Source organism: Triturus cristatus, chromosome 10 (genome assembly GCF_964204655.1).
Source record: "Triturus cristatus chromosome 10, aTriCri1.1, whole genome shotgun sequence".
Lineage (NCBI taxonomy): Eukaryota > Metazoa > Chordata > Amphibia > Caudata > Salamandridae > Triturus > Triturus cristatus.
The window spans coordinates 326106745-326122032 of NC_140593.1; the positions used below are offsets into that span (position 1 = coordinate 326106745).

A 15288-nucleotide genomic window follows, 5' to 3' on the forward strand; every position below is an offset into this window, starting at 1 on the left:
AGAGAGGTATTAATGCAGGGCATGGAGCTATGGATAAAAGTGAGCTGAATGGAATTTAGAAAAGAGTCCCTTTGTTAGAATTCTGTTTAGAGATGTAATATGTCAAATTTTCTTTAGAGGGTTTCCAGCTTGTTGACAGAGAATGTTTAACTAACAACTGAATCTTTAACAGATCCATTGTTAGAGAATCACTGGTTAGCACCTGGAATAAAACACATCATTGCCTTCATTCCACAGATGCAGGAGGCCCTATCACAGAAGGGCAAAAGCCCCTGCAGCTAAATGAGAGATGTATAACTCTTTTCACTTCTTTTACTGGTTTGGTCTGCTTCCTAAGGAGCGAAATGTCTTCCACCGACAGCTATTGTTCTTTTGTATGCCAATTGGTTATTGTGTTCCTTGTGTGTATTGCCAGATTGTCATATACATTTGATCCATCCTTTATGGGGACCACAATTCCTTTCTATATATTTTTTCATCTATTTCCTATCTGTTCTTTTGGTCCTCCGATGGATCTTGCTCATCGCATTGAAGAGAGATGGAAATTAGGGTGGTTGCTCATTGGCCACCCAATGATTTACCAGAAATTCGTAAACAGTTTATAAATTAGTTATTAGATTTAGATACATAACCCTCAGGACCATACTGTAAAGATATAAGATGGCAAGAAGAAGTCCCAACCTCCGAAGGAGATTTAAATGAGTTAGGATCACACAGACCAACAACTCTGCTACCGCTATACAGTACATCAGTACCAAAACCTGATGTTCTGTAAACAAGCTAGGACTATCTTTGCTATACATTAGTTTCAGTTTCATAACCTTTATTTTGATCACCAGGATCACAAAAGACATTAACAACAATACACACAGCATTTCGAATAGGGGTGTGCACCCTGTAGCCATAGTGCTTGGCATATAGGCAAAACATTTTAAATTGGAGTTCGAAGGCTTTAAGGTGGAATTAAGATTAAGAAATTCAGAAAAAGCCATAAAACCACTGTGACACATATGTAAAACATTCATATTGTCTTAAACATTTTTAAATATCTTATCACATACAAAATATCATAAAAGTGAACAGTTAATTGGGAAATATAAAATATGCTACAGCCAATGGCCATAAATGGTTGGCAAGAAATCTTTCAAATATAAACCAGTGAATACAGCACTGAAATGGATGTAAAGTTCTATAACTGTGACCACAATTGTACCAGACAGAAATTTACATTAATCGTTGGTCATTGCTCTGCCAATATAACATTGTCCTAACCATAATGTATGCCAACTTGCTCTTTATGCTAACCACTAAGTTGAAGGGGTACGAGAATCTTTGTCATTTTTTCACGAATTGAACACATCCAACTTAGGAATTTAGCAGTTGCTATTACACACAGGTCATTTGTGTTGGTCAACAGTATTCTGATTGCAATGGTGCTACACCTGGTACCCATGTTTCTGAATAAAGGTTTTAACCATTTGTCCCGGGGGACCTTATAGGCCGGGCAGACAAATAGAATGTGTGAATAAGTCTCCTCAGAATCCACACACGACTGGCATTTGCTGTCATTTAAATTAAGCCATTTGCATATGAAGGTTTTCACTGGGAGTGTACCCACCCGGAATTGAAAATAGAGTCATCTGTCTCTAGGCTTGGACATAACATCCCAGAAAGCTTCACACTGAGGACAGGGCTGGAACCCTATGAATTTGCCTGTCAATGTAGCACTCTTAATGGCCCAGTACTATTCTTTACGACCATAGACCAGTAGAGCTGTTTCATTTCTTTTTCAGAGGGGAAGTGATGACCCACTGGGTCGTCCCATAAATGTCACAATCCCATGTTAACTAATGTGATTTTCACCTTTTGTAACCATTTAGTTTTACATTAGATGTCGGCTTCCCAGACATCTTTGAGGGTGGTAGCGTAGTGCGATAGCTCGGGAGTAGTCCATAATCTTCGCCAGAATGCTATAGGGTGAAACCTTGCTATCTCATCCAATCTATTACAGCCTAGGTCATTGTATAGGGGCTTGAGTGGAGTGTTTTGTGGTAGAACAGTGATGCCTCTCATAAATTTGTTTTGGGCTAGGACTAGTGGCGTCAAGTTGTCATAACCCCAGAGTTCAGCGCCATAAAGTACAGAAGCTAAGACTTTGGTGTTATAGATCTTCGAAACTGGACTTATAGGCTTGGTTAGTGAGGACGTATATTCTTTCAACAAGGCACCCTGCAAGCTGGTGATGTTTTAGGGCCATGGTTTCTATCTGGTGTTTCCAGTTAAGTGTATATCCAAGAGTGATTCCTAGATAATTAAAAACATCTGTTTGGTCAAGATATTCATTATTTAGGGATACCCTCCCCTTGATAGCCCGAAGTTTGTGGCTGACCATAAATTTGGTTTTACTTGTGTTTATCACAAGACCACGAGCATCACAGAATTCTTCATACCTTGTTAACACCCGCTGCAGGGCGCCCTGTGTTTTCGAGATGACAAGTGTGTCATCTGCGAACATGAGTATAGGTGTTTTAATAGCTGTGAGTGTAGGTGCATCGGTCAGGAAGGCAGTAAAATACTTAACGACCCCATTGATGAATAGTGAATATAGTGCTGGAGCCATAACACACCCTTGGCGGACCCCTTTGGATACAGGGAATCGATTTGTGGTATTACCCTCCGTGCCCCATGATACCTGAGCGAAGTTCTCCTCATGCAGCTTCACCACAACAGATATTAGTTTTAATGGCATCCCTAGGTCCTTGAGGACCCACCAAAGTTTGTTATGGGGGACCAGGTCAAATGCGGACTTTAAGTCCAAAATGCGGCACAAATGGTACCTCCCACTAGCACTACAACACGCCAGTATTTTAATAGGAAGCGGAAGACCTGATCAACCGTGCTCACATGGGAGCGGAATCCTGCCTGTAGAGGTGTCAATATATCGTTGTCAGCAATCCATTCCTGGATTCTGTTCAACACCATTCTTGCCATTATTTTCTGTATTGCATCAATAAGGCTTATTGGCCTGTAGTTGCTGGGGTTTGAGCAATCACCTTTTTTGTAAATTGGTAAGATCTCTGCGCCCCTCCAGAAATCAGGAATGGAAGCTCCACTGGCAATCGCGTTCGCAAACAGCAATATATACTCTTGCCAGATGACCCTGTCACATAAGAACAAATCTGCCGGGATACTGTCTGGGCCTGGGGCTCTTCCACTAGTAACTGCACCCAGCGCTATTTCAACCTCCCCTATGTCAACGTGCAATGCTACACCATATGGTGGAATTTGAAATAGTTCTTCAATTTCTACCTCTTCCTCTACAGCAAATTGCTTGGCAAAATAAGTAGTAGCAAGAAAACAGGCAATATTCAGCTTTTAGTATCTCAGTCATGCATCTCAATTAAGTCAATTACAAGTGCAGTGTAAAACTACACATTAAGCAGAGTAAAGGGAGTAAGAGTTCTTTAAGTACATAGGACAGGGCAACTAATTGAAGAGTCTAGAAATAACGGTCTCAAAGGGAGTTCAGCAGGCCATTTAAGAGTTATGGTTCAGCCAAGGAGTCAAAGGAAAGTCCGGTATTTAAGGGGTTCCTGCCATTGCATTTGCAGGGAAAGGTCTGCAAAGTTCTCTCAGCGTAAATATGGGATATGGTTAAAGTCTGCTAGCATCTCTCCTTTCAATGTAAGCAGACAACCAAGCCAGAGAGAGCCAGGGACATTATTGTATTATAGTTCATTAGTCCGGAGGTGACACCCACCGTCTCACACCATCATCCATGAGGTGATATTCCGCTCACAAGGTGCAAGATGGCAATAAACAGGAATTTTCCCACATAGAGCACGGGAATGACTGTCAGTCACAAGCACACAGGTTAGTCCACAAAAGGCTATTCTTTGCTGCAGATTCTCGTGTGCTACTTGCTATAGTTCAGTTCTCAAGGAAGCATCGATATTCTAATATACTATGTATCAATTCACCTAGCATCTTGTGTCAAAGTACAAGAATGCTACGTAAGCAAAGGCTGTAATGAAATATTTTTTTCGCAGGCATTATGACAAAACACAGACCTAGAAAATAATGTCAAGTTAATCGCATTTTAAATAAGCCTGGATGTTAAACTCCGCTCCGCCGGTGGAATTCACAGAGTTTTGGGCACTCCGCGCTCTGCTTCGAACGCTAAGTTTGGCAATAAACCTCTGTCTACCTCCGGCGGAGCAGAGTTTACCAGTGCCCACCCAAGAACGTGCTGTGCTCCCATCTGAAGCCGCTCCTGTTGCTTTCTTGTTTTTTTGAATATTATTTTTAATTGGCAGTGAAAGCAAAAGTGAAATGCTTACTGCCATTTAGTTTTAATTTCGGCAAGGCAGAAGATCGACCCTCACCTCCTCCTTGCAGGATCAGGGCTGCTAAGCGGCAGCAGATGTGCTGGCTCTGTGGTGACAGGCACAGCAGCAAGGAAGGACCGGAAGAGCAGACTGGAGCACACAGTATGAGAAGAGTACAGACTACAGCAGCGCCCCTGCTATGCCGGGCTTACACAGCGCGACCCTCAGAAGGGCAGCCGCAGCCCTCCTGAGGGTAGCTGTTCTTTGTCCTGCTGGCCGCAGATGCAGTCCGTGCAAGGAAGGCAGTGAGTGAGTTTTTTAAATTGTCTGTTCTGTTTTGCCCTGCTAGCTGCCTTGCTCCCCTGTTACCAATGGGCGAAAGCTGAGACGGGCAGCAGCACAGCCGGTGCATCAGCCAGGCAGGGCTTGCCTCTCGCTCTCTGGTGCCTACTCAGTGGTGACTTTCCCTGTCATGGAGAGATTACTTGGTCCCTTGTCTGCGTTGTCTCCCCGGCCAGAACATGCACACCATGTAATTTTTATCGGGACGACAATCATGCTGGGAGCCCAGTATGTTATTAGGTCTCGGCTAGCGAAGGCTGCGCTTGCGCAGTCTCGCTCGCGAGAGATAATGACTTGAAGAAGAGGGGCTTGAACCCGCCCCTCTTCTCCCCTGTTCCCCATTGGCTGGCCTCTTGAATGCTGGCCAGCCATTGGAGAAGAGGTCCGTCACTCCGAACAGGCCCCGTCCTTTTTGGATTCGGGGGCGTGTTTTTTTCAACAAATCTAATTATCTCCTCCAGCCAATGGCAAGATGAGAGAAAAGGAAAACACGCCCCCGAATTCGAAACCGCCACTGCGTTTCTCCGAGGCATTTCTGCTCTGCCTCGGAGAAAGGCAGTGGTGTGCTCGTCCTCTCTGCGTGCAACCCTGCTCACCTCTGGTGCGGTTCTAATTTATCTGCTGCACAAGTATGCGGTGGGATTGCCCCGTCCCTGCCTCCTCCTCCTCTGCCCACCCGGAAGAGAATTCTGGTAGCAGCACGTTGCCCCCTGTGCAGCTCCTGCGCCGCGCTCGCCCACGGCTGTTCTGCCGCCATATTGCCGAAACTGATCACTGCATCCCCAAGAAGCAGCAGCTGCCGGTGACCACACTTGCCCCCCTGGCTTGTGGTACTCTTGTATAGTATGCTCTCTTTCTCCCCTAAGTCTGTAGTACTCTGGTATGCTGGGCTCACTCTCCCCGTGCCTCACTCCCACAAACCTCTGGGCCCAGCGCTTGCTGCCCTCCCCTCCCCGTGCCCTCGCCGCCCCTCCCCGGGGAGCCCTCTTGCTGCAGCGCGTCTAATCTCGGTGTGAAATTGCCCTTATTGCGGCCACTGGTTTCCCTGTCATCCTCGCTGTTCCCTTAACTGCCGCGTCCAAGGGGAGGGGCCCGAGGGCAATGATGGCTCTGCGAGGTGGGTGGGTTTCGTGGAGGAGCCCCGGGTTGGGGCCCGGCTCACTCGCTCTCACTCATTCTCTGCCTTCACTCGCCCTTCGTTCTCACCCATTTTCCCTTCTCTCCCCCACATTCTTTCGCTTTCGTTCTCAGTCATAGTCACCCCTTACAATCTCGTTCAGCATTTAATCCCGTTCGCACTCGCTTACTGCTCTTTCCTGTCTCTCACTCAGTTCCTTCACTCTGGCTCTCTTCATTCGCTTCCGTCCTCGCTCTCACATACTCTAACTCCCCCCCCTCACGCAATCACTCACTCTCCTTCTCCCTCCCTTGAAGCATGTCATTATTATCTCTCCCCGTAGCACTCTTTCCTCTCTCTCTCTCTCTCTCACACACACACACAGTCTCTGTATTCAATATCCTTTTTTCGACACACGCGGACTTTCAACTCCATCACACACGTCGCCACTCCGTCTTCTTCTGTCCCTTCAGCCAGACTGTTTTACCCTCAGGCTCCCCGCCCTCTTTGCTCACCTCCATCTACGTAGCCATTTCTCGTGGTTGGGGGTTTTCTCATGGTTTGGGGGTTCTGGACTGATTGAGTCAGTTACCATGTGACACCCCTGCATTACTGAGGCTGCCGGGAGACCCCACCCGCAGCCACCGTGGACAGCAGAAGCCCTCTTCCATTCAGGGCTCAGTTTTAAGCAAACACACCTGCAGCCGATGCATGTGAATGGACCGGCGCCATTGTTAGAGCCCTGGAAGCCATAAAGTGCAAGGAGGCGCTATACCCCACCCCACCATGGATCAGCTGTGAAGCTGCAAATGACTATGGCAAACACAAACAGGGGCTCATTCCAAACCACTTCAAGCACTTCTGCCCCCGCCTGTGTCTACCTACACCCATGTCAGACGTGTGTTACAGGGCATCAAAGATATTTCTGCCCAGCTCTTATCCCTGTTGCTTGAGCCAATCTCTGCCTGCTCACAGCTGCAGGCACCCCCGTAGTGGATTGCCCCGTCCCTGCCTCCCCCTCCTCTGCCCCGGAAGAGAATTCTGGTAGCAGCACGTTGCCCCCTGTGCCGCTCCTGCGCCGCGCTCGCCCACGGCTGTTCTGCCGCCGTATTGCCGAAACTGATCACTGCGTCCCCAAGAAGCAGCAGCTGCCGGTGACCACACTTAGCTCCTGGATTTCCCCATATCTCGGCGTGTACTGGTGAGTTTCCTCCTTTATTTTATATTAAAATTACGAGGGAGCCTACCCCTTTTACTGCCGAAGCAACAGAATCACCGCCGCGGCCCACAGAAAGCCAGGCATCCTTGCCCGGGACATGTGCGGAGCCTGCGGTGTAGCAGGAAGTGTCTGCTCAAATGGGGCTCCCGTGCGTCACTCCTTACTTCTCTCGTTCTGTCTGTTACCCCTTTCTTCTCTCATTTCTTTCTTCACCCCTTCCATCACTCCGTTCTTCTCTCGTTCTTTCTTTCTATCCTTCAATTTCTCATTCCTTCCTTTATCCCTTCCATATATCATTCCTTCGTTTACTCCTTCCTTTACTCCTTCCTTCTCTCATTCCTTCTCTTATCTTCTTTCATTCCTTGTTTAACAGCCTAATGAATACGATTGACAGTTATTTCTCACCCAAAGAGTCCTTTGTGTATGTCTAATATTAATGGGGACATCCTGAGCAGAAGAAACAAGCATTTACAATGCAACGGTCTCGGCATTGTTAAAGTTAGAGCGATTGGCATTGCTCATGACAATGCCGTTTCTTTAAATGTTTTAAAAACAAAAACATAAACAAAAATAATGTCATGAGCAATGCCAATAGCTCTAACTTTACCAATGCCGAGACCATTGCATTGTAAATGCTTGTTTTTCTGTGTGTGACTGTCTATTCGCAATGCAAAGTTAATTGTAATTTAAATGTTCAGTGCCCTCTAGTGGCAAATTTTATAAACGGGACTAAGATTGTACAATCAGTTCACATTTAATGCTCATAGCATTAGCACATTTTTTAACTACGCAAGCTTGAGGAACTCTGTGAAATTCAGCCGAGTTTTTGGGCAACACCGCGGAATTCCACAGAGGGAAACTCTGCGAACTCTGCCCAGGGTTAATTTGAAATATTATAGCATAATTAATTAACAAGTATACATTTAAACTTAAGCAGGTGTAATTTCATTCATATAGTTGCCAAGCCAGTCAATGTCATTGATTGTCTTATAATAATGTTCAATAGCAAGCATAGTCTATTACTGCATTAGAAAACATACTTGTGTACCATATGTGCATACATTGTAAATAAAGTTTCATTTCAGGAAATTTGAGACTCTTTTCATATAAAGATCACGTCAGGAAAGTTCTAGCTTTCTAGCTATTAATATGACAGTTTTGCACCAAGTTTTCATTACTGAATTATCCATTACAAAGATAATAGTAAGGGATCTTTTTGTGACCATAACATATTTATATTCCTCAGATGAATCCTTTTACTTTGCTAATAAAGAGTTAGTAATGCATCACAGTTATCACTTTCATATGTAAATTCTCGACAAGATAGTGGTTCAGCACCCAATTTCAAAATTTGATAATGAGGCATAGCAAGACATATGTCTATTATGCATAATTTTCAGTTTGAAACAATATTCATGACTATTATCATTCCTTCAGTGTAACCTCATGGCGTGTGCTTCAAATGGTCTTCCATTTGAAGCAGACGCCATGCGGTTACACTGAAGGAGCAGATGTACTCCAAATTTTGACATTTGGCAAACAACTACTTCCGTTTATACTTTTAAAATTTGCCAGATTCAGATGGACAAATTATGCTAATGTATGAACTGAGCCCTGAAGAAGTCCCTGTCGGACGAAACACGTTGGCTACTGTTCGATGATGTGATTTTAAATTAAAAAGGTGAATAACGATTTACTGAAAGATGAAACTATCTTAATATGCGTTTGTTGTGACTTTACCATAATAGTCATGAATATTGTTTGAAAATTATGCACAATAGACATATGTCTTACTACACCTCATTGTCAAATTTTGAAATTAGATGCTGAACCACTATCTTGTCAGTTTATCTTGGAAATGAATTTCCATTCAGGATTGTAGAAGGGTTGCACTCCGGGTTTGGTGCAGCACTGTGATTAATTTTACCGTTTCAACATTGTGTTGGTGAGTGCAGGACGTCAGTGCCTTGACCTTTCATATTTTTTGTATGCTATCTCTAAATTCTTAATAATGCTCAGTTGATAAAAATTGTTTAGAACTTTACGAGAATGAAATATTTAGAAAATTAGACACACAATATATGGTTTTTCACTATTTTCTCATGATAATTGCCATTTTCCTACGGCGTGTGCAAGATGCACATTAATTTCATATCAGTTAATACTCTCATTATAAATTGATGTGTTGTGCAAAGAATGAGCAGTTTATAAGCTGCAATTCATTGTTGTTGCTGACCTACCTTATGTACCGCACCAGAATCCGGAGTGTTCGGTGCATGGCCTAATCTCCCACAGAATGGCCATCATTCAGCGAGTCATCTTTTGGTTTCCTGCAGGTAGGATCCCTTATTTATTTGGATCATGCTCTCAGCCCATCAGGTGAAGCAATAGAGAGAATCTAATCCAGGTGACCAATGAATTAAGATGCCTCTTAAGTACCTGTTTCACTTTGCCCCCTAGACAAGAACTCTTTCTCTGAACATCTTGTCTGGGAAGTATGGCCCACGGTGACAGATATTATTATTCGCCTGAGATTCCTTACCAGGAAACAGCTGGGACCAATCCTAACAACCTCCCATATACAAGCTACTCCAGCACTGTTATCAGTCATAGTAAACCGAGATATCAGAAGATGCAGGCCAATAAGATGATGGATGATGAATAGGCTCTGATGGTGAAAAAGCAAGGTGTGGTGTAGAGCCAACCTCAGAGCAGAAGATTACAGGGGTGCCTGATCTTAATTGACAGAGGGAAGGATAGTATGATGTTATGTTATGTTATGTTACTCCGCACTTTTTGAGCGCACGGCTACCCCGAAAGGGTGTCCCGGCGCTTTGGCAAGGTGACCCAGAGAAACACGAAACCAAAGGGAAAGACCTACTACCGTCACACTAGGTTACTTAGTATAAAGCAGAGTTTTCAACTCCTTTCTGAAAGCCAGAAGATTATTCGCCTTCCGAAGGGAAAGTGGAAGCTCGTTCCACAGGCAGGCTGTCACGTACTGGAAGGAGCGACCTCCCATCCGGACACGTTTGACCACAGGCACCTCCGTTTTAGCCAGGTCCGCCGACCTCAGCAGCCTCCGCGGCACATAGAAGACGATACGCTTCCTCAGATAGTGAGGGCCAATCGCATGAAGGGCTTTGAAAGCCAGAGTGAGGAGCTTGAATCTAATTCTCCCCAAAATTGGGAGCCAGTGCAGCCTAGCCAGAAGCGCAGAGGCACTAGCTCTCCTAGGCAACCCATAAATAGCTCTGGCCGCCGAGTTCTGGACAATCTGCAGTTTAGATAACAAATACTTAGGTAGGCCTGCAAAAAGAGCATTTGCATAATCCAGGCGGGAGCCCACAAGCGCCTGGACTACCTTCCTACGATACTGCAGTGAAAGTAGAGGAAGAAATTTCCTAAGCATCTTAAGGATGCTGAAACATTTCCCTGCTAATCCCAGGATGTGTGGACGAAAAGATAGAACATCGTCAAACACCACTCCGAGATTTTTTACCTGGGATGATGGCTTCTCTGGGGGGGACATGTCCTGGGGCCACCATGACTTCCAGCCCGGATCAGGGGCACAGCCGAAAAAGAGCAGCTCAGATTTGTCTGAGTTGCATTTCAGGCTGTGCCGCTGAAACCACGCAAAGACTGCACTCAGGCAGTCCTTGATTCTGCCGCCGCCAAAGGCCTCTCCCTTCCTGCAAGTGAACAAGAGCTGGGTATCATCAGCATATGAGATGACCCGGGCCCCGAACGCCTCCGCTACCTCCGCAAGAGGGGCCATGTATATGTTAAAGATGGTGGGGCTCAGGATAGAGCCCTGAGGCACCCCCACCTCCAGCGGAAGCATTTCGGCCGAGAACGGTGGGGCCCAGATCACCTGTCGGCGGTCGGCAAGAAAGGATTGAAACCAGTCCAACACCGTCCCTCGCAGACCAATCTCCCTAAGTCTTGAGAGAAGGCCTGCGTGTGGGACGGTGTCGAATGCCGCCGATAGGTCCAACATAACCAACATAGCCTTTCCCCCATGATCGAGCGTCTCCCTGATGGCGTCGGTGACCTCAACCAGAGCCGTCTCCGTGCTATAATTCGCACGAAAGCCGGACTGGGAGTCATGCAGCAGTTTGTTATTCTCAATAAAGGTGGTCAGAGTATGCTGAACATGTTTCTCCAACACCTTCGCCAGAGCAGGGAGGAGGGAGATTGGTCTGTAGTTAGCGCATTGCAGGGGGTCGAGCTGAGGCTTCTTAATCAGCGGCAGAATAAGTGCGTGTTTCCATTGGCGTGGAACCACCCCTGAGCTTAATGAGAGATTAAGCAGGGGGTTCAACAGACCGTTCACCGCCGGAGCCACCATGCCCAAGCATTTCGCCGGACAGACATCCAACGGCGAACCAGATTGCAGCCTAGATAGCAGCTCAAGCGATGTCTCACAGGACAACTGGGGAAAAGCAGACAATAAGGGCCCAGTTTCGGCCTGCAAGGGCGCTAAATAAGTCAACTTGTCCCCTGACACCACGTCCACTGATTGAGAATCCGCCGTTGGAAAAGTGGCCTGAATCTTTGTGATCTTAGTCACAAAAAAGTCAGCGAGCTGTTTGATCCATTCCTCCGAATGAGAATGGACCGGGGTCCCTACTGCCGGGTTGACAAACTCCTTCACAACCCTAAAGAGTTCCCTGCTCATATTATCCGCTTTATCAATTCTCTGCTCCAAGTAGTTCTTTTTGGCTGCGACAATCTGTTTATAATAGGATTTTATCGCACCTCGGTAGTTCATTCGCTCCACAGGATCGTACTTGCGCCGCCACTGCCTTTCCAACTTTTTGCAGTCTTGTCGCATTATACGTAGAGCGGACGAGAACCATGATAAGGATCGCATTGTGTTCTTACAACCACCCAACCCATGGATTAATTCTTACATATGCTTTAGCTCTGAAAGTCCCTTAACATTGCAGAAAATAACAAAAATGGACTACCATTAGATATATAACCCTGATACTTAAGCAGAATACATCTCAAAAGGATCGCTAGAATGAGAAAATAGTAAGTTGAAGTCTTGCACCAAGACAGGGTGGGGATAATATGCAAATGTATGCAGCCCTACAGGGTGGGAACGGAATGCAAAGTCTCGCATGTGGAATGAGGAGAGTGGAATACAAGCCTCTCACCATGAAAGGATGGGAAAACCCTAATGAAAGAGTAACAACAAGTTTCAAAATAAAAGTGGAAATTAACATAAATCTCCCAAGTAACTCGAGATTCGTCTAAAAAGGAAACAGTTTACAACAGTAATGACAGAAGAAAAAGATAAAGCACCAGGGCAGAAAGTAAAGGAGAATAATTAGTATGAAGACAGAGAAACATGACTTCAACAACAGGAAGTGACATTCCGCACAGAAGAAGAGTTGGGAAGCAATGATGAAGGCTTTTATAGTAAGATTGTTAAAATGGCTGCTATCACAGGGTATGTAATTGTGCTCAATCAGGTAGATGCCCATCTATATATCAGTAGATACGTCCTAACCCAGTCCAAGGCGACCACCCATTGAGAGTAAACTCATCCCTGTACACACAGCTGCCCTCATTGGGTCACAAGATGCCTGCCGCCTGTCTCCACACCCTGATCCTAGCCCTACAGAGGATGTCATGGCACAACAAGCCCAGAGTCGAGCAGGAAATTCGTCTTTCCTCATTTGTAGGCAGGGGCTCCCAAGCCCTCGGTGGGGTGGTGGTCAACAGCGGATGTGGCGAGAAAATGCTGTCACCTTGTTCTCCTTTTAGGAGATCATCTGCGGGCCCTCCCGGCCCCACACTCATGCTTGTGATGCAACCCAGCCCCAGAGCCACAGACTGTTTCTGTCTGTTCACTAAATGTGGGAGAGTGACAGATATTAACTAGGTACATCACGCTATACATGTTCTGATTGTGCTCACTTTAATTCCAGAAACCCTGAAAGAAAATTCTCATAAAATGAGCACGGTAGATTCAGATGTTTCTCACCGTGGTATGCCAAAATATAAGGATACAATATAACTGTATGTTTTTGTTTTCAAAATGAATTTAATCTCTGCCAGTGATGCTGTAAAACAGATGCAGCACAGGCAAGTGAGTATTCCAAACTGTCACAGATCAGACATTTTGAAAGTACGTGGGGCATATTATCAAGAACGGCATTAAAGTATCGCCCCTTTAGCGGCAGGAAACTGCCACTAAAGCGGCGATAATGGGCTTGATAATATGCCCTTGAGAATTTCAATAGAAGCCCATGTTCTGGTGTGAACATGGGCTTCTATTGGAATTCTCAAGGGCAGATTATCAAGCCCATTATCGCCGCTTTAGTGGCAGTTTCCTGCTCCCAAAGCGGCGATAATTTTAACGCCATTCTTGATAATATGCCCCGTGTTAATTCAGCACAAATATCGAGTCTAGAAGAGTAGAGAAACAAAGCAAATTCACACTATTTCAGATTTCTCATAACTAAAGGAGTCAATTTGAGGGTTCCAGACCCTCTGACTGGTTGGCTTGTAGACTGTACTGCAGAAAGATTTGTTTTATGTTATTAAAAATATTACATTTCTGTTCGGTTTACCTTATACATGACTGGTGAGCCCAAATATTTATTTCCCTGAGTTTTATTTATATTTTAGGCATAGCAGAAATACTTACAGAGCACAATGGATCTCACCTCAGCCAGTACTGAAATTGTACCTTCTCTGTCAGTCATTAACATTCATAAACACTGAATAGTTCCACAAACACAAGGATTCCTCAAACACTTTTAACAATGAGAGTAAACGTTTCAAAATAAATTAAAAGGAAATGCCTATGAAAGTGCAACATTTGATTTATTTTTTGTTTGAAAACTGAATTATAGAAGACATTACCATTTCTATAAAAAAAATGTAAAAACATCATGCAACAAGAACAATCTACAAAACTGTCAACTATTAGTTAATTCCCTAGTAGTTATCATATGTGCTGCTCTGTATAGTTTACTTGGCATTGGTAGGGTTCACTTGGCCTGGGAGCAATTTTATTTACGCAGAAGTAATCAGAGTAATTTTGGTAATTCCCCTTTCCTCTTTCATGCGGAATTACCAATTATAATGTATTTACTCCCCCTCGCGTATTTAATAGTAATTTGGGTGAAAACCCCTAATGTGAGGGCACATTTAGCGAGTGTGAGAGACTGCTCTCACTGCTGTTCATGTTCGGTTGCACTTAGCACAAGTTTCTTAGCGCAAAATGCAGGCTTGCATCTATTTAGGAAGCAAGGTAGCATTTTGCGCTAAGAAACTGATGCTAAATGCAGGGAGTAAATTGGAGGAAAATCCTACCCCAAGAGCACATTTAGTGAGCGTGAGCAACTGCTCGCACTGCTATTCATGTTCTGTTGCATATTGGATGAGAGGGGGCATTTTTGCTTTGTAAAAATTGTGCTTAATGCAGAATAATGCTTTTTGCCGAATTCTGCAAAATCTTGTGAGATTACTAGATAATTCCATGTGATTACACTACACTGAATTACACAAGTAATATCAACCCATAGTAGTCACACCTTGTTTAATGTCATGGTCACTTATAAAAATGGATAAACACTTCAATTTTAGTTACCAAAATTGCACCATTTACAAGTGTTGTCATAAGATCATTGAACACTGCAAATGGGTTTTGTACATCTTTATGTTCTTTATTGATTAAAAATTTCATATTTATTCTCTGTATTTAAAGAACTAATTTCGCAATGAGAGATGTAATTTATTTATCTGCATCTATATTATATGCATCTATATTAGGGAGCTCTAATAATAGCTCTGTAGTTATAATTCAGCCTCACATTCGTTGGGAAATTCTGGGGCATATTCTCAAGCCCCTATCATCACGGGAACGTCACTTTTTTTGACGTTCCCGTGGCGATAGGGCCAGCGCCCTATCCTCAAGGCAGCATTAACCCACTTAATGTGGCTTAAGCCACATTAAGTGGTTTAACGCTGCCCTGAGAATAGAGCCACTTTCACGCTAAACTTAGTGTGAAAGGGGGCGTGCAGTGGGTGTTGCGGTGGGCGTACCACCGCAACACCCATTGAATTTGATGCTGCCACCTATTATCAAGGGCGGCGATAATAGGTGGCAGCGCCGAATTTAAAACCAGAAAAATTCTGGTTCTAAGGTGGCAAAAAGAGGAGAAATGCTTAATTTCTCCTCTTTTTGGCTATTTCCATGTGTGCTGCCTTGTGCAGCACTCATGGAAACAGCAAAATGCCATGGTTTGTTTATGTACAGG

The 15288-nt window shown here is 44.6% G+C and overlaps 1 protein-coding gene across 1 annotated transcript in view; it reads left to right on the forward strand.

The window, feature by feature from the left end:
* The window catches only part of LOC146789395 (macrophage mannose receptor 1-like), a 742402-nt gene that overhangs the window by 701574 nt on the left and 25540 nt on the right, over positions 1 to 15288 (forward strand). The window lies entirely within an intron of this gene.